The sequence below is a fragment of the Heptranchias perlo genome, chromosome 25 (assembly GCF_035084215.1).
Source record: "Heptranchias perlo isolate sHepPer1 chromosome 25, sHepPer1.hap1, whole genome shotgun sequence".
NCBI lineage: Eukaryota > Metazoa > Chordata > Chondrichthyes > Hexanchiformes > Hexanchidae > Heptranchias > Heptranchias perlo.
This window is the reverse complement of record NC_090349.1, coordinates 24,603,762-24,626,751: the sequence shown is the minus strand read 5'-3', so window position 1 is coordinate 24,626,751 and position 22,990 is coordinate 24,603,762. Positions and strand designations below refer to the sequence as shown.

Sequence of the window (22,990 nt, the reverse complement as noted above, 5' to 3'; positions counted from 1 at the left end):
CCATTTAATGAGATCATGGCTGATCTGATTCTGGCCTCAACTCCACTTTCTTGCCTGTTCCCCATATCCTTTTACTCCCTTGCCAATCAAAAATTTGTCTAACTCAGCCTTGAATATATTCAATGACTCAGCCTCCACTGTTCTTTGGGGCAAAGAATTCCAAAGGTTCACAGCCCTCTGAGAGAAGAAATTTCTCCTCATCTCCATCTTAAATGGGCAACCCCTTATTCTGAGAATATGCCCCCTAGTTCTAGATTCCCCTATGAGGGGAGACATCCTCTCCGCATTTACTTTGTCAAGCCCCCGCAGAATCTTATATGTTTCAATAAGATCTCTTCTCATTCTTCTAAACTCCAGTGAGTATAGGCTTAACCTGCTCCATCTTTCCTCATAAGAAAACCCTTCCATACCAGGAGTCAACCTAGTGAACCTTCTCTGAACCGTCTCCAATGCAAGTATATCCTTCCTTTAATAAGGGGACCAAAACTATACGCAGTACTCTAGGTGTGGTCTCACCAGCATCCTGTATATTTGTAGCAATGCTTCCCTGCTTTTGTATTCCATCCCTCTTGAAATAGAGGCCAATATTCCATTTGTCTTCCCAATTACCTGCTGCACCTGTATGCTAACCTTTTGTGTTTCATGTACCAGGACACCCAAATCCCTCTGTACCGCAGCATTCTGTAGTCTTTCTCCATTTATATAATATTTTGCTTTTTTATTCTTCCTGCCAAAATGGATGACTTCACATTTTCCCACATTATACTCCATCTGTCAATTTTTTGCCTATTTGCTTAACCTATCTATATCCCTTTGCAGACATTTTGTGTCCTCCTCACAACTTATACTTTACCAACTATCTTTGTATCATCAGCAAAATTGGCCACATTACACTCGCTTGCTTCATCCAAGTCATTGATATATATTGTAAATAGTTGAGGCCCCAGCACTGATCCCTGCGGCACCCCACTAGTTACAGATTGCCATCCTGAAAATGACCCCTTTATCCCGACTGTGTGTTTTCTGTTAGTTAGCCAATCCTCTATCCACGCTAATATATTACTCCCAACACCATGAGCTCTTACCTTGTGCAGTAACCTTTTATGTGGCACCTTATCGAATGCCTTTCGGAAATCCAAATACACTACATCTACTGATTCCCCTTTATCCACCCTGCTCGTTACTTCCTCAAAGGACTCTATAATAAATTTATCAAACACGATTTCCCTTTCATAAAACCATGTTGACTCTCCTTGATTTTATTTTGAGTCTCTAAATGTCCTGCTACTACTTCCTTAATAATTGATTCTAGCATTTTCCCAATGACAGATGTTAAGCTAACTGGTCTATAGTTACCTGCTTTCTGTCTCCCTCCTTTCTTGAAAAGGGGCGTTACATTTGAGGTTTTCCAATCTGCCGGGACCTTTCCAGACTCTGGTGAATTTTGGAAGATTACAACCAATTAATCTACTATCTCTGTAGCCACTTCTTTTAAAACCCTTGGGTGCAAGCCATCGGATCCAGGGGACTTGTTGGCCTGCAGACCCATTATTTTGCCTAGTACTTTTTCTCTAGTGATAGTTATTGTTTTTAGATCCTCCCTTCCCTTTGCCCCTTGATTATCTACTATTATTGGTATGCTTTTAGCATCTTCTACTGTGAAGACTGATACAAAATATCTGTTCAATGCCTCTGCCATTTCCTTGCTTTCCATTATTATTTCCCAGTCTCATCCTCTAAGGGACCTATACTTTCTTTAGCTACTGTCTTCCTTTTCATATACTTGTAACAGCTCTTACTGTCAGTTTTTATATTTCTTGCTAGTTTACTCTCATAATCTATTTTCTACCTCTTCGTTATTTTTTTAGTCCTCCTTTGCTGGTTTCTAAAGTTTTCCCAATCTTCGGGCTTACCACTAATCTTTGCCACGTTGTATGCCTTTTCTTTTAGCTTGATACCATCCTTAATTTCCTTAGTTAGCATGGTTGGTATACCTTCCCATGGAGTCTTTCCTCCTTACTGGGATATATTTTTGTTGAGAGTCATAAAATATCTTTTTAAATGTCTGCCAATCCTTCTAATCTGTTTTCCCAGTCCACTTTAGCCAACTCTGTCCTCATGCCATTGTAATTGCCCTTATTTAGGTTTATACAGTAGTTTCAGATCCAAGATCCTCATTCTCAAACTGGATGTGAAATTCTATCATATTATGATCACTGTTTCCTAAGGGCTCCTTTACCTTGAGGTCATGAATTAATTCTGTCTCATTACCCATTACCAGAACTAAAATGGCCTGTTCCCTGGTTGGTTCCACAACGTATTGTTCTAAGAAACAGTCCCGAATACACTCTATGAACTCATCCTCAGGGCTACTTTTGCCAATTTGATTTGTCCAATCCATATGAAAGTTAAAATCGCCCATGATTATTGCATTACCTTTTTTAAAAGCCCCCATTATTTCTTGATTTACATTTTACCCTACAGTGTAGCTACTCTTAGGGGGCCTATAGACTACTCCCACCAATGATTTCCTACCCTTGCTATTTCTTACCTCCACCCAAATTGATTCTACATCTTGATCTTCTGAGTCAAGATCATTTCTCACTTTTGTACCAATTTCATCCTTTATTAACAGAGCTACACCACCACCTTTTCCTTTCTTTCTATCCTTCAGAAAAGTCAGATACCCCTGAATGTTCAGTTCCCAACCTTGGTCACCTTGCAACCATGTCTCTGTAATGGCAACGAGATCATACCCATTTGTTTCTATTTGTGCCGTCAATTCATCTTATTACAAATGCTGCGTGCATTCAGATAAAGAACCTTTAATTTTGTCTTTTTACCATTTTTGTTGTTTTACTTGTTATCTTTCCCTAGATTGACTGTCTTTGTTGGTTGTTTATCAAGTAACAAGGTCAAAAGCTCCCAAAGTAATTCAAGAGTTAACGAGATTAGATGTGGCCTCGAGTGACACCATTTGCATCTACACAATAGGAAGTCAATTACTAGGCAAGGATATGTCTCAACTTGTTTGTTCCGAGGAACTTTCTATAATTTATATCAGTGTCGACTTCCCTTTAATTGTGTGGTTATTCAACCCTATCAGTCTTCACAGTGTTTCCTTTGTCCTCATCCATGTCTCAACAATTGTCCTCGTCAAAGTACAGGAAGAATGGAATCCCCAGGGAGAAATCCACTATTTCACTATGCAGGGGTCCCTTTAAACTCTCAGCAAGCTTCACAAAGTACCATTAAATGCTCAGATACTGCAGCTTCAAAGTAGCGGAAATGACTCCCAGCCAAAACAGTGTTGAAGAATCGCACGCCTGTGTGACCTTTCAGCTGCATGATCTCTTCGACCTGAGAGGTACCAAACGGACTCACCACTGCCACATTCATAGTGCTGGTGTTTTGCAGGGCAGTAAGTACGTGGAAATACAGGACAATCTCCAGGGGGTGGAGGGGGCACTTGGCCATGCACCTTGCAGTGCGATGCCTGTGGCAGCTGCAAAGGTCCATTTGACAGGTGTGGGGGGAGACCCTCACTCATTGCAGGAGGCCACTCTGTCACCTGGGACAAAGTTTGGCCTCCACCACCCTCCTCCTGATAATCAAAGTCACCAACTTGCACACTTACCCCGGGGTCCAGAGACATGTACCTACCTTGCAGACCCCCTCAGATGTACATCTTCCGGATGGGGGCCGCCGTAGCTGCAGTCATGACCTCCTTGGAGGGCGAACAGCATTACCAGCCTCACCAGCCTCGCCATCCACGCCGTCCACCTCTGACACGTGGAGCTCCACAACAGAGTGCTGTGACACATCCACCTGTACAGCAGGAGGGAAGGATACCACAGCGAGAGATGCATCGCAGAGGGCACTACCCTCGCCACAGGGTCCACAGACCGAGGCTCAGCTTCCTGGACCTCTCTGAGCAGCAGTGCACACGGAGGCTCAGAGTCACTCGACATGTAGTCGTGGACATCTGCAGCCTCCTTCATGCCAAGCTGCTCCTGGCTGGCCCGAGCATCATCTTCTTACCTGTCGCTGTCAAAGTCACCACTCCCTCAACAACTTCTCCTCCGCATCCTTCCAGGGTGCCACCGGGGACATCGCCGACGTCTCTCAGCCGTCTGCACAAAAGAGCCCTGCAAATACACCTACACCCACTCTGCAGTGACACAATGGGTGGCATCCGTTGTGGGTCTTCATAGTGATCCTCAGGAAAGGGCATTATTGCACAAACCAGACAAGATTCGCAAATACATGGCAGTAGTGGTGCCAATATAATATGTAATGTGAGTTGGTCAGAAATTCAATATAAGTAACAACCATGACAAACCCTCAAACACCCTTGTGCATCCCCTTCATGCTCACGACACGTTTGCCTTACGCTGCCTACTGCACATATGTGATGCGTGCTCTGTGGCTGCAGCACAGGTTCGGTGAGGCTGACCGTGAAAGAGATGCACGAGAGGGTGAGTATGAGATAGAGCCATGAGATTGTATGAGGATTGGGTTGAGTGGTAGTGGCGGGATGAGTACTGGCGAGGTGAGTAAGTGCAGGTAAGATGAGGATGAGGTTTGAGTGGGTATGAGGGGTGATGTGACAGAGTAGTGTTGGCAGTGCTGAAGGAGATGTGGGGTGGGGGCGGTGATGTGGCAGATGGAGTGTAGGGGAATGAATAAGTGTACTCACTTTGGCTGACCTACTGAGGTCATTGGAGCGCCTCCTGCATTGTATGCAGGTGGGCGATATGTTGGTGGTGCAGGTGACCTCCTCTGCCACCTCGAGCCAGGCCTTCCTGGTGGCAGAGGCAGGCCGCTTCCTCCCGCCTGCCGGGGGGAAGATCTCTGTCCTCCCCCTCCTCCTCAACCCATGTATTGATACCTGGAGTGAGGCATCATTAAACTGGGAGCAGCCTTCCCCCTGGGCTGCTCCATGCTGTAATTTTTTCTATTTGTTGCAGCATCTGTCAGTGGAGGACTGCCCCTTTTAACAGAGCTCCTCCAGCTGACAGATCTTACTGCGCATGCGCAGCCCGCTCGACGCACAGATCAGCAGTGGGGAACCCTGAAGACCAGGTAAGTGGATCTAATTGGGCTGCGATCGCGCGGGTGGCTGACTCATTTCACCGGGCGCGTTACCCACGCGCCCGATAGCCCCCCCGCCGCGAACCCGCAGCCCTGCTAACATCGAGCCCCAAGGATCTCCCTGGTCAAGCCCCCAGTGCCTGACTTTAATGCTCCCCTATCTATTCTGGTGCTCTTACGAGGTGCTACCCCAGTGGCTGCAGTGTGGGAGGTGGAAGGCTGCAGTGCTTCCAACGTGGGCGCTCAAGATGGCCACGGTCAGCGACCTCAAGCAGCTCATACCTGAGAAGGCCTGGCTGCAAATTGCAGCCTCTCGGCTACTGCCGGGATAGTCTGGCGCAGCTGGCTTCCTGGCACCAGGATGGACATTGGTTCAGGGGTTAGCGGGTGAATTGGCATGCTGTCATTGCCAAGAGAGGACAGAATATTCCTCTCCTCTGGTGTCATAGCCACTCGTATGGGGCTGCGCCTCTGCGTGCACACTGATTTGCGGGAGCAGACTGCAGGAGGGCTGTTACGGTACTGAAGCCTCTATCTATGCTATTAGGCAAACTTTGGACATTTTTCATTCAGCAACAGCACAGTGTGTCACCAAGGGCACTTCCCCTTTAAGAGGTACAGGCTGTCTTTAAATGTCAGGAGCCACCCCCAGTGGGCGAGCTGGCAATTACAAGCGCAAGTACCCTGCCTGGTGTGAGGGCCTCACATGCTGCATAAAATGCGCCAGTTAAAATGGCACGGGGCACGAGGTCGACAGGAAGTCGGTGAGTTGCACGCTGCTGCGATTGTAACCCCCTCACGTGAGCCGATCTCATCGGGTGATGGGGTTAAAATCAAGCATTATAATGAGAAATGCTACATAAGTTTGACTCAAACACCTTACACTACAGCCCTGAGAGTGTACCCAGATTTGTGGTCGTCTGCTACATGCTCCATAACAGAGTGCAGGAGTGATGTGACGCTCTAGAAGCCCATGACAGCACTGGCCCCCAGAGCAAAGATAGCAGCCATCTGAGCTTCCCTGTCAGCAGTGTTAGTTGCGATGGAAGCTGTCAGAGCTGTAAGCAGAGACTTCATCGTGGTTTACGCCATTGTCGTGTTCATAGGCCCAGTCCCACAGTGCAGGGCACCAGGTGAAGGGCCCAGTCCCACAGTGCAAGGCACCAGGTGAAGGGCCCAGTCCCAAAGTGCAGGATGTTAATTGTATCCATGTGATTTATATAAATTAGTGTTAATTGTATTCAGGTTGTGCGTATTAATTTGGAACTCTCTCGTATCCATTTATAAGAACGTTGATCTAGGGTGTAGTGTGGGTGTAATGTGGAGCTCCGTGAATAAAGGCATGGAAGCAACTGAAGATTAGGCTCTAGTATTTAATTCATCACCGCCTAGCTATCTAATTTATAACATGGTAGCAGAGGATGGTTGCCTAAAGGTGGGATTGGAAACTACGATTTTTTTATTGGACTTAAAACAAAACTTGAAAGTCTAGTGGCCATTGTGGAAAATGGCAGAAAGCATGTTTAAACCGTTGAGGTACGATTTCCCTCCGACGTTCTCAGAGTTTGAACCATGTGACCAGTGGAAGAATGAGGTTGATATGTGGGCAAGGGTTACTACCCCGCCAAAGAGAAAACAAGGCATGGCCTTGGCGTTGTCGCTTCTTGAACAAAGTAAAATCAGAAGTAAAGTATTTTCTGAGCTGGATGCAGATCTTTTGGAAAATGATGAAGGTTTTACCTTTCTAATAGAATTTCTGGATCAAATCTACAAGAAAGATGACCTGTTAAGTGCCTCTGAAGCCTGGTCAGTATTTGATAGATTTCGGAAAACAGACGGTCATTTAATGGAAGTGTATATCATGGACTTTAACAAATTGTAGAAAAGGTTGACAAAGATCCATTTGGGAATTCCTGGATCGATACTAGCATTTAAATTACTAGATTGTGCTAAGGTGTCTTATATGGACAGGCAACTGGTTCTAACTGGCGTCCAGTTCTCAGAAAAGGAGACTCCGTTGGATCAAATGTCTGCTGCCTTAAAAAAATTCCTGGGGCAGCATTCATTCCTGTTAGCCTCCATGGAACAAATGGGATCTTCCGCTGTGACACAAAGAATGGAAGATTTGATGGTTACCAGGTTTTGAAATGTTCCAGATACTAAACGCAGACGCCAGACCAGGTTTCAAAATTTTCCGTCGATCTGATGGAAGGTTTAAAGACAGCCAGATTGGTGATGAAAGCTGATAGAGCAAATGAAGTTATATCAACAGAACACAAAATTGGTACAGTAATAATGGGCAAAAGAATCCCAGGAATGCCCGAGAAAAAATTAATAGATGCTTTAGATGTGACTCTAAGTACCATTATGAGGCGAATTGCCCAGATCGAGACACAGTGTCTTTGAAATGATGCATGAAGAAAGTAGTTCTGAGGAAGAGGATAAAGAAAATGAGGAAGAGTTTGAAGATAATGATGAATCTGAACAGATTATACTGGTCACAAGAAGTTCTAATCCTGTGATGAATGTATTAGTCGTGGATTCCTTTAATTGTGCGGTGTTAGATAGTACATGTACTTCAACTGTATGTGGGGTAGATTGGTTAAAAATGTTATCTTGATTCACTAAGGAGTGAGGATCAATGCAAGGTTAAGGAATATAAAAGTTCTACATGTTTTACGTTTGGAGACGACAACACCTTGAAGTCACTCAAGAGAGTGGTAATTCCATGTAAGATAGCTGGAGTAAGCCATTTTATAAGTATGGATGTAGTCTCCAGTGCGATACCAATGCTTTTGGGTAAACCTTCCATGAAAAAGGCAAAAATGAAACTTGACATGGAACACGATGAGGCTATCATTTTTGGGAAACCAGTTGATTTGCAGTTTACCCAGTCAGGACATTATTGCAGCCCCTTAATAAAATCTGAAGTTTCCCATCATCGTGTTGGGCAAGTATTAATGGCATCAGGCGATAAGGATAAGAGTAGTTGCCATGGATCTAAAGGTATGGGACAAAGACAAAAATGTTTTCATCTTACATTTTATTGACCTGGTGACAAAATTTAATATTTCTACACTAATGTATAATAAGGAGAAAAAGGTTATTCTAGATAAAATTATGGAAAAATGGATAGGGACTGGACTTGGGACACCAGCAAAGTTTTGAATACAGCAGCTGACAGCCCTTTTAGCAATGGTCTTTGTGAAAGGAATCATGCTGTGATTGATAACATTATGCATAAAATTTTGACTGATCGCACAATGTGTAAATTGTCAACTGCCCTCGCATGGTCAGTTCATGCAAAGAATTCTCTTCAGATGGTTGAAGGATATAATGCTTACCAACTAGTCTATGGGCGCAATCCCAAATTACCTTGTGTTCTTTGTGATAATCCTCCTGCTCTAGAAGGTACTACAATTAGTGCCATTTTTTCTGAGCATTTAAATGCTATGCATGCAGGGAGACAGGCTTTTATCAAGTCAGAGGTATCAGAGGAAATTTGTCGAGCACTGAGGCATCGTATTAGACCATCTGAGACAGAGTTCAATTCAGGAGATTTGGTATACTACAAAAGAGAGGGCCATAGGGAATAGAAAGACCCTAGTAAGGTAATAGGTTGTGATGCTAAGACAGTAATTGTTCAACATGACAATCAAACTGTTAAAGTTCATTCCTCACGATTAATTGGAATTAATTATAAAATCTCGGACTCTGAGCAGTTGATGGAAGTAAACGAGGCACCTTGTGCCTCAGATGTTTATGATTTTTCTGATGAGGTTCCCGATGTACAGACTGAGGTAGATCAAGGGCTGCACAGTGGGTAATGTCAGTGATCAAAAAACACATGACACAGCTATCACATCCACAGAACAATTACCCCAAGTGGGTACACAGGTGACATATGTTCCAGAAGGGATTAAGGAATGGAGGGACGCAACAATTTTGTGAAGTGCTGGCAAAGCTACTGGTAGGTTTAAATTTTGGTTGAATGATCAGGATGATGGCCATGAAGCGAGGTTCATGGGCTGGCAGAATGGGGTAAAAGAGTGGAGAGTACGAAAGTGGAGTACAAGTAGTGGTAGGGAGTCCGGAAGTGAATCTCACCTCAGAAAACGATCGCGAACTAGAGATGAAAGATGTGGAGATGCCGGTGATGGACTGGGGTTGACAATTGTAAACAATTTTACAACACCAAGTTATAGTCCAGCAATTTTATTTTAAATTCACAAGCTTTCGGAGATTTTCTCCTTCCTCAGGCAAATGTTTCAAGATCTCCTTGAAGCCTACGCATTTATACATATTGAACAATAAAACATGGTGTTTACAGACTGCCCCTGCAACTGCCCGTTGCCAAGGCAATCACCGTGTTCAGACAGAGAGGTGTTACCTGCAGAACCTCCGAATACACATTCAACAAAAAAACAAACAGGGAAAAAAAACAGAGAAAAGAAAAACACAGAGAGAGGCAGAAACATCCGGAAGGCAGAGAGAGCCAGCAAATGACCCATTATATTAAAAACAGATAACATTTGTTCGCTGGTGGGGTAACGTGTAGCGTGACATGAACCCAAGATCCCGGTTGAGGCCGTCCTCATGGGTGCGGAACTTGGCTATCAATTTCTGCTCGACAATTTTGCGTTGTCGTGTGTCTCGAAGGCCGCCTTGGAGTACGCTTACCCGAAGGTCGGTGGATGAATGTCCATGACTGCTGAAGTGTTCCCCGACTGGGAGGGAACCCTCCTGTTTGGCGATTGTTGCGCGGTGTCCGTTCATCCGTTGTCGCAGCGTCTGCATGGTCTCGCCAATGTACCATGCTCTGGGGCATCCTTTCCTGCAACGTATGAGGTAGACAACGTTGGCTGAGTCACAGGAGTATGAACCATGCACCTGGTGGGTGGTGTCATCTCGTGTGATGGTGGTATCTGTGTCGATGATCTGGCATGTCTTGCAGAGGTTACCGTGGCAGGGTTGTGTGGCGTCGTGGACGCTGTTCTCTTGAAAGCTAGGTAGTTTGCTGCGAACGATGGTCTGTTTGAGGTTGGGTGGCTGTTTAAAGGCGAGTAGTGGAGGTGTGGGGATGGCCATAGCGAGGTGTTTGTCCTCATTGATGACATGTTGAAGGCTGCGGAGAACATGGCGTAGTTTCTCCGCTCCGGGGAAGTACTGGACGACAAAGGGTACTCTGTTGGTTGCGTCCCGTGTTAGTCTCCTGAGGAGGTCTATGCGATTTTTTGCTGTGGCCCGTCGGAACTGTCGATCGATGAGTCGAGCGTCATATCCCGTTCTTACTAGGGCGTCTTTCAGCGTCTGTAGGTGTCCATCGCGTTCCTCCTCGTCTGAGCAGACCCTGTGTATTCGCAGGGCCTGTCCATAGGGGATGGCCTCTTTGACGTGGTTAGGGTGGAAGCTGGAAAAGTGGAGCATCGTGAGGTTGTCCGTGGGCTTGCGGTAGAGTGAGGTGCTGAGGTGCCCGTCTTTGATGGAGATTCGTGTGTCCAAGAAAGAAACTGATTCTGAGGAGTAGTCCATGGTGAGCTTGATGGTGGGATGGAACTTGTTGATGTTATCGTGTAGTCTCTTTAGTGATTCCTTGCCGTGGGTCCATAGAAAGAAAATGTCGTCGATGTATCTGGTGTATAGTGTTGGTTGGAGGTCTTGTGCAGTGAAGAAGTCCTGCTCGAACTTGTGCATGAAAATGTTGGCGTATTGGGGTGCGAATTTGGTCCCCATGGCTGTTCCGTGTGTTTGGGTAAAGAACTGGTTATCGAAGGTGAAGACATTGTGATCCAGGATGAAGCGGATGAGTTGTAGGATGGCTTCCGGAGATTGGCTGTTGTTGGTGTTGAGTATTGATGCTGTCGCAGCGATGCCGTCATCGTGGGGGATACTGGTGTATAGTGCCGAGACAGCCAATCTCCGGAAGCCATCCTACAACTCATCCGCTTCATCCTGGATCACAATGTCTTCACCTTCGATAACCAGTTCTTTACCCAAACACACGGAACAGCCATGGGGACCAAATTCGCACCCCAATACGCCAACATTTTCATGCACAAGTTCGAGCAGGACTTCTTCACTGCACAAGACCTCCAACCAACACTATACACCAGATACATCGACGACATTTTCTTTCTATGGACCCACGGCAAGGAATCACTAAAGAGACTACACGATAACATCAACAAGTTCCATCCCACCATCAAGCTCACCATGGACTACTCCTCAGAATCAGTTTCTTTCTTGGACACACGAATCTCCATCAAAGACGGGCACCTCAGCACCTCACTCTACCGCAAGCCCACGGACAACCTCACGATGCTCCACTTTTCCAGCTTCCACCCTAACCACGTCAAAGAGGCCATCCCCTATGGACAGGCCCTGCGAATACACAGGGTCTGCTCAGACGAGGAGGAACGCGATGGACACCTACAGACGCTGAAAGACGCCCTAGTAAGAACGGGATATGACGCTCGACTCATCGATCGACAGTTCCGACGGGCCACAGCAAAAAATCGCATAGACCTCCTCAGGAGACTAACACGGGACGCAACCAACAGAGTACCCTTTGTCGTCCAGTACTTCCCCGGAGCGGAGAAACTACGCCATGTTCTCCGCAGCCTTCAACATGTCATCAATGAGGACAAACACCTCGCTATGGCCATCCCCACACCTCCACTACTCGCCTTTAAACAGCCACCCAACCTCAAACAGACCATCGTTCGCAGCAAACTACCTAGCTTTCAAGAGAACAGCGTCCACGACGCCACACAACCCTGCCACGGTAACCTCTGCAAGACATGCCAGATCATCGACACAGATACCACCATCACACGAGATGACACCACCCACCAGGTGCATGGTTCATACTCCTGTGACTCAGCCAACGTTGTCTACCTCATACGTTGCAGGAAAGGATGCCCCAGAGCATGGTACATTGGCGAGACCATGCAGACGCTGCGACAACGGATGAACGGACACCGCGCAACAATCGCCAAACAGGAGGGTTCCCTCCCAGTCGGGGAACACTTCAGCAGTCATGGACATTCATCCACCGACCTTCGGGTAAGCGTACTCCAAGGCGGCCTTCGAGACACACGACAACGCAAAATTGTCGAGCAGAAATTGATAGCCAAGTTCCGCACCCATGAGGACGGCCTCAACCGGGATCTTGGGTTCATGTCACGCTACACGTTACCCCACCAGCGAACAAATGTTATCTGTTTTTAATATAATGGGTCATTTGCTGGCTCTCTCTGCCTTCCGGATGTTTCTGCCTCTCTCTGTGTTTTTCTTTTCTCTGTTTTTTTTCCCTGTTTGTTTTTTTGTTGAATGTGTATTCGGAGGTTCTGCAGGTAACACCTCTCTGTCTGAACACGGTGATTGCCTTGGCAACGGGCAGTTGCAGGGGCAGTCTGTAAACACCATGTTTTATTGTTCAATATGTATAAATGCGTAGGCTTCAAGGAGATCTTGAAACATTTGCCTGAGGAAGGAGAAAATCTCCGAAAGCTTGTGAATTTAAAATAAAATTGCTGGACTATAACTTGGTGTTGTAAAATTGTTTACAATTAGAGATGAAAGAGGGAGACCTCTTAGTAGTTGTCCCTACAGACATAGAAGTGGAAGTAGAATATGTAGTTTGACCAGGTCAGACAATGAAACAAAGACTACAGAACAGTCACGTAACAGAACTAGAAGCAGAAGTCTTCGTGATCGTCAAGTTTTGGTGGCTGCCATTTAACTTGAGGATAAATGAGTAAGAAAGGCTAAACAAAGGGAGTTAGACAGTTAGGCTGGCGACCTCTTCCTGAAGTGACAGAGGCATCACCACATTGTCAGCACCTGAAATGATAGAGAGGGACAAGGATTACTTTTTGTGTAAAGGAAGAGCAAGGCGAGATGAGTTGTTGATAAAAGGAGCAGCAGTTTGTCATGCAGAGTGAGTAGTGCAAAATAGAAGTAAGAAGGGAATAAGGTGTGAGGAAACCCTGCACGGGGTCTCTTCCAGCGTTGTCAATCACCACGGCCATAACTCTCCCCCTGCTTGTGATGGCCAGCACATTTTTATCGACCGGGGATAGGGAGTGCAGGCTGGCTCAGCCTCCTCAGGTGGCAGCGTCCTGTTTGGAGTTGTGCACAACCTTGTCCTGCAAGAAAGAAGGGAGTGAGTCAGTGAGAGTCTTGTGACGTGTTTAGAGAATGTACGTGTCGTGGTTGAATATTTCTTCTGCAGTATGTCAGATGTGAGGTGTTGGGAACTGAGGATTGGAATAGTGGTGAGTGTAGATAGTGCTGATTGTGAGCAGGAGGAGAAGGAGATGGAGTGATGTGTGGTGCAGTGGTTGTAGGAGAGTGAAGGGAAGTGGGAAATGGGAGAATTGTGAGTAGTGAGGCTGGAGATGGTGGAGGTGTGAGCAAAGAGTAAGAGAGCAGTATTTTTACCTTGACCTCTGGTGAGGTCATTCAACTATTTCCGGCATTGCAACCATGTCCTGGGAGCTAAGCTCCTGACATTGACCTCCTCTGCAACTTCTCCCCACTGGCGGCAGAGGTGTTTCCTGGAGGACTTCCTGCCCCTGGATAGAGCAGGATTTCCCTCCTCCTTTGCATCGCCTGGACCAGAGCCTCCAAAGCAGCATTGGAGGAACTAGGGCCCGATAAGCAGGACTTACAGCCATTTCTCTCCTTACAGGCGCTTCCTCCGGTCTGTTGCCAGATTGCACCTCCCCTTTAAGAGTTGCAGGCTGCGTTTAAGTGGTGTCAGAAACACCCGATTTCCAATCCTGCCAAAGAGGTGTGCAGCGAATGAATAGCATGGGTCGCACCAGCTGCACACCTGCATCAATTTAACGTGCAGCCTGGTATAACTTGAAAAGGCGCGTGCAGTGCACACCACTGTGTGCCCGTTTTTGGACATGATTGAATTTCTAGGCCTGTTTGTGTGGCAACTGGGTGAGGACAGATTTGGGTTTGTCTGCTGGTACCCTGCCATCCAACACCATATAATACCCTGCCAGCACTTAATGTGGGATTCAAATTTGAAGAATGAATCCGTACCCTATCACGATTCACTACCATCAGGAGAGTACTGGATGCATTAATACAAGTGCAGCAAAGTCAGTTCATCACGGAGCTGTCACTACCGACAACACACTACTGATTTTGGAAAAATTCACAGTGTTATACTGCGAGTGTGCTAAAATCACACTGCCCAATTGCCGAACACACTGTCCAGTTGAGCAACATTACCAACCCATAGTCCTCTTCACCTGTTTCAGAAGCGTTAAACCTCATGAAGCCATCTTGTTACCATTCTATGATTTCTGAAGGAAAAGAAAAATTAGCAAAGGATGTTGTGGTGGAGAGAGGACAGAAGAGCCACTTATCTCCTGTGAATGTGTGGCAGGAAGTTACCAACACTTTTTCTTGCAAGGCTTCAGAACTGTTGCAAATTAAGGACCAGAAAGAAATCCACTAAAAAGAGCTTCTACAAAATAAAATTCAGTCTCATCAGCAGGTTATATGGAGGTAGATAACCAACTCTGCTGAATAGTATTTTAATTTCGGTAATGAAAACTTGACAGTGAGCATGGATTGCAAAATTTCTAACAAGGCAGATAAAAGGAATATTACAGCATTTCCTCTTGGGGTGAATCTATGAAGGCAAAATGAGTAGAACCATACAGTTTTATGATCTGCGAACAACTCCAGCCAAATTCAAAGCCTGATATATTTTAATAGGTTTGGTGTCTAGTTTGAATGATTTAGCTGTAAATACATATTTAAGGTATTTAGGAGAATATCTGGTAGGTTTATAATACAACTTGTGAAATAGTCTGACTTTATTATAACCCCACCCATGATCTATGATGTAAAGTGGAAGAGTACTACATAAGGTTGTGCATCATTCAATTAATTTCTGTGCCTGTGTGACTGAATTTACTGCAATATTGCCTATAATGGACAACAGGACCCAGCTATGTGCTTCCGTTGAAGACATTAATTCGTCTTCAATCCACCTGTAATTATTATAACATTTATCCTTGGATTCGTTGGAAATGTAGTTTGCTTTATTGGATCTTTTGTTTTCGTACAAAATCCTTTAAACCAAATGTAATGGTGGCCATGAAACTACCGGATTGTCATAAAAACCCATCTGGTTCACTAATGTCCTTTCGGGAAGGAAACCTGCTTCCTTACCTGGTCTGACCTATATGTGACTCCAGACCCACAGCCATGTGGTTGATTCTTAATCGTCCTCTGAAATGGCCTAGCAAACCACTCAGTTATAAAATCTCGCTACGAAAAGTCATAATAAGAATAAAACCGGACGGACCACCTGGCATCGGACCACTAGGCACCGGACACGACAAAGGCAAACCAATCCCAGTGGACCCTGCAAAGTCCTCCTCACTAGCATCTGGGGACTTGTGCCAAAATTGGGAGAGCTGTCCCACAGACTAGTCAAGCAACAGCCTGACATAGCCATACTCACAGAATCATACCTATCAGCCAATGTCCCAGACTCTTCCATCACCATCCGTGGGTATGTCCTGTCCCACCGGCAGGACAGATCCACCAGAGGTGGCGGTACAGTGATGTACAGTCAGGAGGGAGTGACCCTGGGAGTCCTCAACATTGACTCTGGACCCCATTAAATCTCATGGCATCAGGTCAAACATGGGCAAGGAAACCTCCTGCTGATTACCACCTACCGCCCTCTCTCAGCTGATGAATCAGTCCTCCTCCATGTAGAACACCACTTGGAGGAAGCACTGAGGGTAGCAAGGGCACAGAATGTACTCTGGGTGGGGGACTTCAATGTCCATCACCAAGAGTGGCTTGATAGCACCACTACTGACCGAGTTGGCCGAGTCCTGAAGGACATAGCTGCCATACTGGGCCTGTGGCAGGTGGTGAGTGAACCAACATGAGGGAAAAACCTACTTGACCTCGTCCTCACCAATCTACCTGTCGCAGATGCATCTGTCCATGACAGTATTGGTAGGAGTGACCACCGCACAGTCTTTGTGGAGACGAAGACCCGTCTTCACATTGAGGACAACATCCAACGTGTTGTGTGGCACTACCACCGTGCTAAATGGGATAGATTCAGAACAGACCTAGCAGCTCAAAACTGGGCATCCTTGAGGCGCTGTGGGCCATCAGCAGCAGCAGAATTGTATTCCAGCACAATCTGTAACCTCATGGCCCGGCATATCCACTTTACCATTACCAATAAGCTAGGGGATCAACCCTGGTTCAATGAGGAGTGTAGAAGAGCACGCCAGGAGCAGCACCAGGCGTACCTAAAAATGAGGTGCCAACCTGGTGAAGCTACAACACAGGACTACATGCATGCTAAACAGTGGAAGCAACATGCCATAGGCAGAGCTAAGCGATTCCACAACCAACGGATCAGATCAAAGCTCTGCAGTCCTGCTACATCCAGTCGTGAATGGTGGTGGACAATTAAACAACTAACGGGAGGAGGGGGCTCTGTAAACATCCCCATCCTCAATGATTGCAGAGTCCAGCACGTGAGTGCAAAAGACAAGGCTGAAGCATTTGCAATCATCTTCAGCCAGAAGTGCTGAGTAGATTATCCATCTCGGCCTCCTCCCGATATCCCCACCATCACAGAAGCCAGTCTTCAGCCAACTCGATTCACTCCACGTGATATCAAGAAACGGCTGAGTGCACTGGACACAACAAAGGCTATGGGCCCCGACAACATCCTGGCTGTAATGCCGAGGTCTTGTGATCCAGAACTCGCGGCGCCTCTAGCCAAACTGTTCCAGTACAGCTACAACACTGGCATCTACCCGACAATGTGGAAAATTGCCCAGGTATGTCAATTACCGCCCCATCAGTCTACTCTCAATCATCAGCAAAGTGATGGAAGGTGTCGTCGACAGTGCTATCAAGCGGCACTTACTCACCAATAACCTGCTTACCGATGTTCAATTTGGGTTCTGCCAGGACCGCTCGGCTCCAGACCTCATTACAGTCTTGGTCCAAACATGGACAAAATAGCTGAATTCCAGAGGTGAGGTGAGAGTGACTGCCCTTGACATCAAGGCAGCATTTGACCGAGTGTGGCACCAAGGAGTCCTAGTAAATTTGAAGTCAATGGGAATCAGGGGGAAAACTCTCCAGTGGCTGGAGTGGTACCTAGCACAAAGGAAGATGGCAGTGGTTGTTGGAGGTCAATCATCTCAGCCTCAGGACATTGCTGCAGGAGTTCCTCAGAGCAGTGTCCTTGGCCCAACCATCTTCAGCTGCTTCATCAATGACCTTCCCTCCATCATAAGGTCAGAAATAGGGATGTTCACTGACGATTGCGAAGTGTTCATTTCCATTCGCAACCCCTCAGATAATGAAGCAGTCCGTGCCCCCATGCAGCAAGACCTGGACAATATCCAGGCTTGGGCTCATAAGTGGCAAGTAACATTCACGCCAGACAAGTGCCAGGCAATGACTATCTCCAACAAGAGAGAGTCAAACCACCTCCGCTTGACGTTCAACGGCATTACCATCGCCAAATCCCCCACCATCATCATCCTGGGGGTCACCATTGACCAGAAACTTAACTGAACCAGCCACATAAATACAGTGGCTACAAGAGCAGGTCAGAGGCTGGGTATTCTGCGGCGAGACTCCCCAAAGCTTTTCCACCATCTACAAGGCACAAGTCAGGAGTGTGATGGAATACTCCGCACTTGCCTGGATGAGTGCAGTTCTGAGAACACTTAAGAAGCTTGACACCATCCAGTACAAAGCAGCCTGCTTGATTCGCACCCAATCCACCACCCTAAACATTCACTCCCTTCACCACCAGCGCACCGTCGCTGCAGTGTGTACCATCCACAGGATGCACTGCAGCAACTCGCCAAGGCTTCTTCGACAGCATCTCCCAAACCTGCGACCTCTACCACCTAGAAGGACAAGGGCAGCAGGCACATGGAAACAACACCACCTGCACGTTCCTCTCCAAGTCACACACCATCCCAACTTGGAAATATATTGCCGTTCCATCATCGTCGCTGGGTCAAAATCCTGGAACTCCCTTCCTAACAGCACTGTGGGAGAACCTTCACCACATGGACTGCAGCGGTTCAAAAAGGTGGCTCACCATCACCTTCTCAAGGGCAATTAGGGATGGGCAATAAATGCCGGCCTCGCCAGTGATGCCCACATCCCATGAACGAATAAAAAAAGTGCTGTTTATTCACTGAATCTGGCGATTAGAGACACGCTGTTAATCTGCTCTTTACCATTTCGAGTAGATTACTTTGTATGTGGGAAGGAGTGGATTTTTGGTGATGTTGCATGTTGTCTGAAGGTATTTTTGAGTTCCCTAAACTGGATGGGGAGCATTGTTTTCCTTACAGTTACGGCGATTGATTGCTATTTTAAGGTGGTCCACCCTCACCATCAAGTGAACAAGACATCTATAAGATGTGCAGTGAAGGTAGCAGGCACTCTGTGGATTCTAGCAGTGGCAATTTCTTTGCCCTTTTTAATGGAACCTCACACCTTCAATCACAAACAATTTTACAACACCAAGTTATAGTCCAACAAATTTATTTTAAATTTCACAAGCTTTCGGAGGCTTCCTCCTTCCTCAGGTGAATGTTGTCCTTCCTGAGGAAGGAGGAAGCCTCCGAAAGCTTGTGAAATTTAAAATAAATTTGTTGGACTATAACTTGGTGTTGTAAAATTGTTTACAATTGTCAACCCCAGTCCATCACCGGCATCTCCACATCACACCTTCAATCACAACAGTACTGTGAACCTATCAATGTATATCTAAGTCCTGCAACAATTTGGACTGACACTTTTCATTCTTTTCAAGTTTGTTTCACCAGCTTCGATTATCCTGTTCTCCATGCCCTGCATCATCTGGAAGTTAAAACAGATGGAAACTGAAATGAAGCATAAATATAAACGAGCAGTAAAGCTTGTGATAGCTGTGGCAGCAGTTTTCATGTTTTGTTTCTTGCTCACAAACATTGCTCTACTTGCTGTTTTAATTACAATGCAAAGCAGCACAGAAGACTGCAAGCCATATGAAATTGCCATTCAGATATTTTCCAATACACTATGTATAACATATCTGAACAGTGTGCCAGACCCAATTATTTACTACTTTTCTCGTTCAACATTTAAAGATGCTTTGAAGAAATCTGTTGTTCCTCTTAATTTAAACCTTTTCAGGTCGAAAGAAGCCACGCAATCCACCCAAGACAGGTAAAAAGAGAACTAGTTGTAGTTGAACATCTAAAATTGTAATCAGTCTGCAATACCTGTGATCAATCCCAGTCTGAGTCTATAGAGAATATATGAACTACCTGCCAATTGGGTCTGGGAAAAACTGTCGTCATGTACAATATGAAACATTTTTAAATCAGATCATCTGCTCTCCAGTGAGTATGTGCTGAAGCAGCCTACAGGTTTCAATGACAAGGGTCAAGTTACCCACCTCCAAAATACTTCTTTTCTTTAAATTATTTAAAGTGAAGGAAAAGTTTCTACAGGGTTTGCAGATCACACTGAGCCATAGATATTAGCCAGATATTGCCCCCTCTAAAGAGGGTATACCCAGGTTATATGAGGTAGTCCTGCATAAGAGTGTGGTTCTCCAAAGATGCAATCGGCCATCTCTGTGACCTGCTGCAGGAAGACCTGAAGCTGCGCACATCTACCTGCACTGCTTTCTCAGTGGCTACGCGGATCATCACTTTCAGATAGCCATGGGGGATGTCTGCAACATCAGCCAGGAAGCAGTCCAGGCATCCATCAAGTCAGTGACTCCATTTACAGCAGAGCAGCCAAATTCATGTTTTGGAAATACAGAAAGTCAGCTGAGAGATAGGAACAACATAGGAACATAGGAACAGGAGTAGGCCATTCAGCCCCTCGAGCCCACTCCGCCATTTGATAAAATCATGGCTGACCTGTGATCTAACTCCATATACCTGCCTTTGGCCCATATCCCTTAATACCTTTGGTTGGCAAAAAGCTATCTATCTCAGATTTAAAATTAGCAATTGAGCTAGCATCAATTGCCGTTTGCGGAAGAGAGTTCCAAACTTCTACCACCCTTTTTGTGTAGAAGTGTTTTCTAATCTCACTCCTGAAAGGTCTGGCTCTAATTTTTAGACTGTGCCCCCTAGTCCTAGAATCCCCAACCAGCAGAAATAGTTTCTCTCTATCCACCCTATCTGTTCCCCTTAATACCTTATAAACTTTGATCAGATCACCCCTTAACCTTCGAAACTCTAGAGAATACAACCCCAATTTGTGTAATCTCTCCTCGTAACTTAACCCTTGAAGTCCAGGTATCATTCTAGTAAACCTACGCTGCACTTCCTCCAAGGCCAATATGTCCTTCCGAAGGTGCGGTGCCCAGAACTGCTCACAGTACTCCAGGTGCAGTCTAACCAGGATTTTGTATAGCTGCAGCATAACTTCCGACCCCTTGTACTCTAGTCCTCTAGATATAAAGGCCAGCAATCCATTAGCCTTATTGATTATTTTCTGCACCTGTTCATGACACTTCAATGATTTATGAACCTGAAACCCTAAGTCCCTTTGGACATCCACTGTTTTTAACTTTTTACCGTTTAGAAAGTACCCTGTTCTATCCTTTTTTGGTCCAAGTGGGGTTCAGTTTTATCGGCTGGCTTCCCCAAGGTCCAGAGTCCAATCGATGGCACCAACGTTGCATTGAGGATGACCACAGAACACCTAGACAACTATTTGAACAGGAAGCAATTCTACTGCCTCAATCTCCAGATAGTGTGTGACAGCAATCAGAGGATCTCCTGTGTCATGCCCAATATGCAGTAAGTCACCATGATGCCTTCATCCTTTGGCATTCATCCCTCTATGACCTCCTCAGGGAAGAGAATCAGATCCACGGATGGCTTCTGGGTGACAAAGCACACCCCCTGCTCCCATGGCTGATGTCCCCAATTGGAATGCCTCGACCAGCAGAAGAGGAGGACTACAATGAGGCACATCCAGCTACCAGGCTGGTAATAGAGAGAACCATTAGGGTGTTGAATGTGTGCTTTTGTTGCCTGGACAGGCCAGGAGGGGATCTGCAGTCCTGCTCTTCCTGGCTCCCTAGCAATGCTTTTGGGGAAAAAAACATAACATTTTGTATCTGGCCACTGCTTCGGCCACAGCGGCTGCTGAGAAACTCTGAACGGGGCAAGCCCGACAAGGGTCCTGCTCATCGAAGAACAATTTTATAAGGGGGCCTAAAACAGGCATTAGGCCCCTCATTTGCATATATAAGGGACCTAATACCTGTTTTAGGTGAATGTCAGGGATGCCTGAAAAATGGCCCGCCCCAATTTTGGGTCGGACATCTTTTAGATGTCCTTGGGGCACAGGACATTGGTCCCTGAAAACGGGTGCAATGAAGTCCAATTTCTACCCCTGTGAGTCATATGGAATTGCTATACGAGCATTCTACAACACACCTAAACCTACCTTTATAACCTACCTAAACAGCGTGCTTTGCCCAGTAATTTACTACTTTTCAAGCTCAGTATATAAAGAAGCTTTGAGTAAACTTCTATTCCACTCAATTTAAACAAGTTCATATCAATAGTAAGTTCAGAAACACAGCCAGAGACTCTGAGGAGAAGCAGTCACAAACAAAGGTCCAACTAGGGTAATATACCCTAGTCATACTGAATCTATGGATAAGATGTGAACCACCTACAAACACCAGCATCTTAAATTTAAATATAACTTCGCAGAAAATGCAAAATAGCAGTGTTGCAGAGAATTTGACATTTCTTTTAATTTGCTGTTCTGTTTACAGTGAGAATGTTGTGAAAGTACATGTAGATTTCAAAATGTGAGGTTTAAATCATACTCACTAATACCAGATATGGTTTGCTTCTCCCAAAAGCAATTTCTAAGACTACTTCTGGATTTGATTTCACTAAAAAGTGCTGGCTTATCAAAAAGATTTGCTTTTCACGGAGAGCGAGGAGATAAGCAAAGAGATAGGGCTATAAATTCGGCTGTGTAGTGCCGTTGTTTTGGCGCTGCGTGACCTCCCAAAGTTTCAAAATGGCCTCCGGGATGCACATGCACGCTTCTAGCATGACATGGGCCGGACGCCATCTTGGTAAAGGGTTTCACGTACGCGCAGATAACGATTGCCGGCAGCATGTAAAGTAGGGAGAATATGCATTAAAAATGATTTAAGTGATAGACACCATTTTGGCACTTAACACTTCACTCAACGCATTGTCTTAACCACCAACACCTGAACATGTCTAAGACGGCCTGGAGGACCCCCTCCCCAGCAGTGCTATTTAAAGGGACCAGGCAGGATTTAAGGTTAGTTGATGGATTATTGATTATTGATTCGTACCTGTTTTTGGAGGTCTCCTATACTTGAATACTAGGATGAGGGGACATAGTAATAAATTGGAAAAAAGCTGATTTTCAGGGGATGAGAATGGAACTAGGGAAAATAAACTGGAAAAATTTACTGATATAGCCTAACATTTAGAGCCAGGACTTGCAGGCGTGAAGTTAGGAAACGTTTTCACATGCAAAAGGTGGTAGAAGTTTGGAACACTCTTTTGCAAATGTAATAGTGCCTCTGCTATTTTGCAAATGTAATAGTGCCTCTGCTATCTCTTCCCAACTTCTTTTAATATGCGTGGATGCAATCCATCTGGACCAGGGGTTTTATTCTCTCTAAATTTGATTAGTTTATCAATTATCTTGTCCCTTTCTATCTTAAATGTCTTTATATCTTTTTTGATCTCTTCTTCTAATGTCATACTCACCATGTTAGTTTCCCTGGTAAATACTGAGGCAAAGTAATTATTTAATATTTCTGCCATTTCGCTGT

At 45.6% G+C, this 22,990-nt stretch overlaps 1 pseudogene; it reads left to right on the top strand.

Moving 5' to 3' along the window:
- Positions 1-15,056: 15,056 nt before the first annotated feature.
- On the top strand, positions 15,057-19,354 carry LOC137342438 (hydroxycarboxylic acid receptor 3-like; annotated as a pseudogene).
- The last annotated feature ends 3,636 nt before the right edge of the window (positions 19,355-22,990 follow it).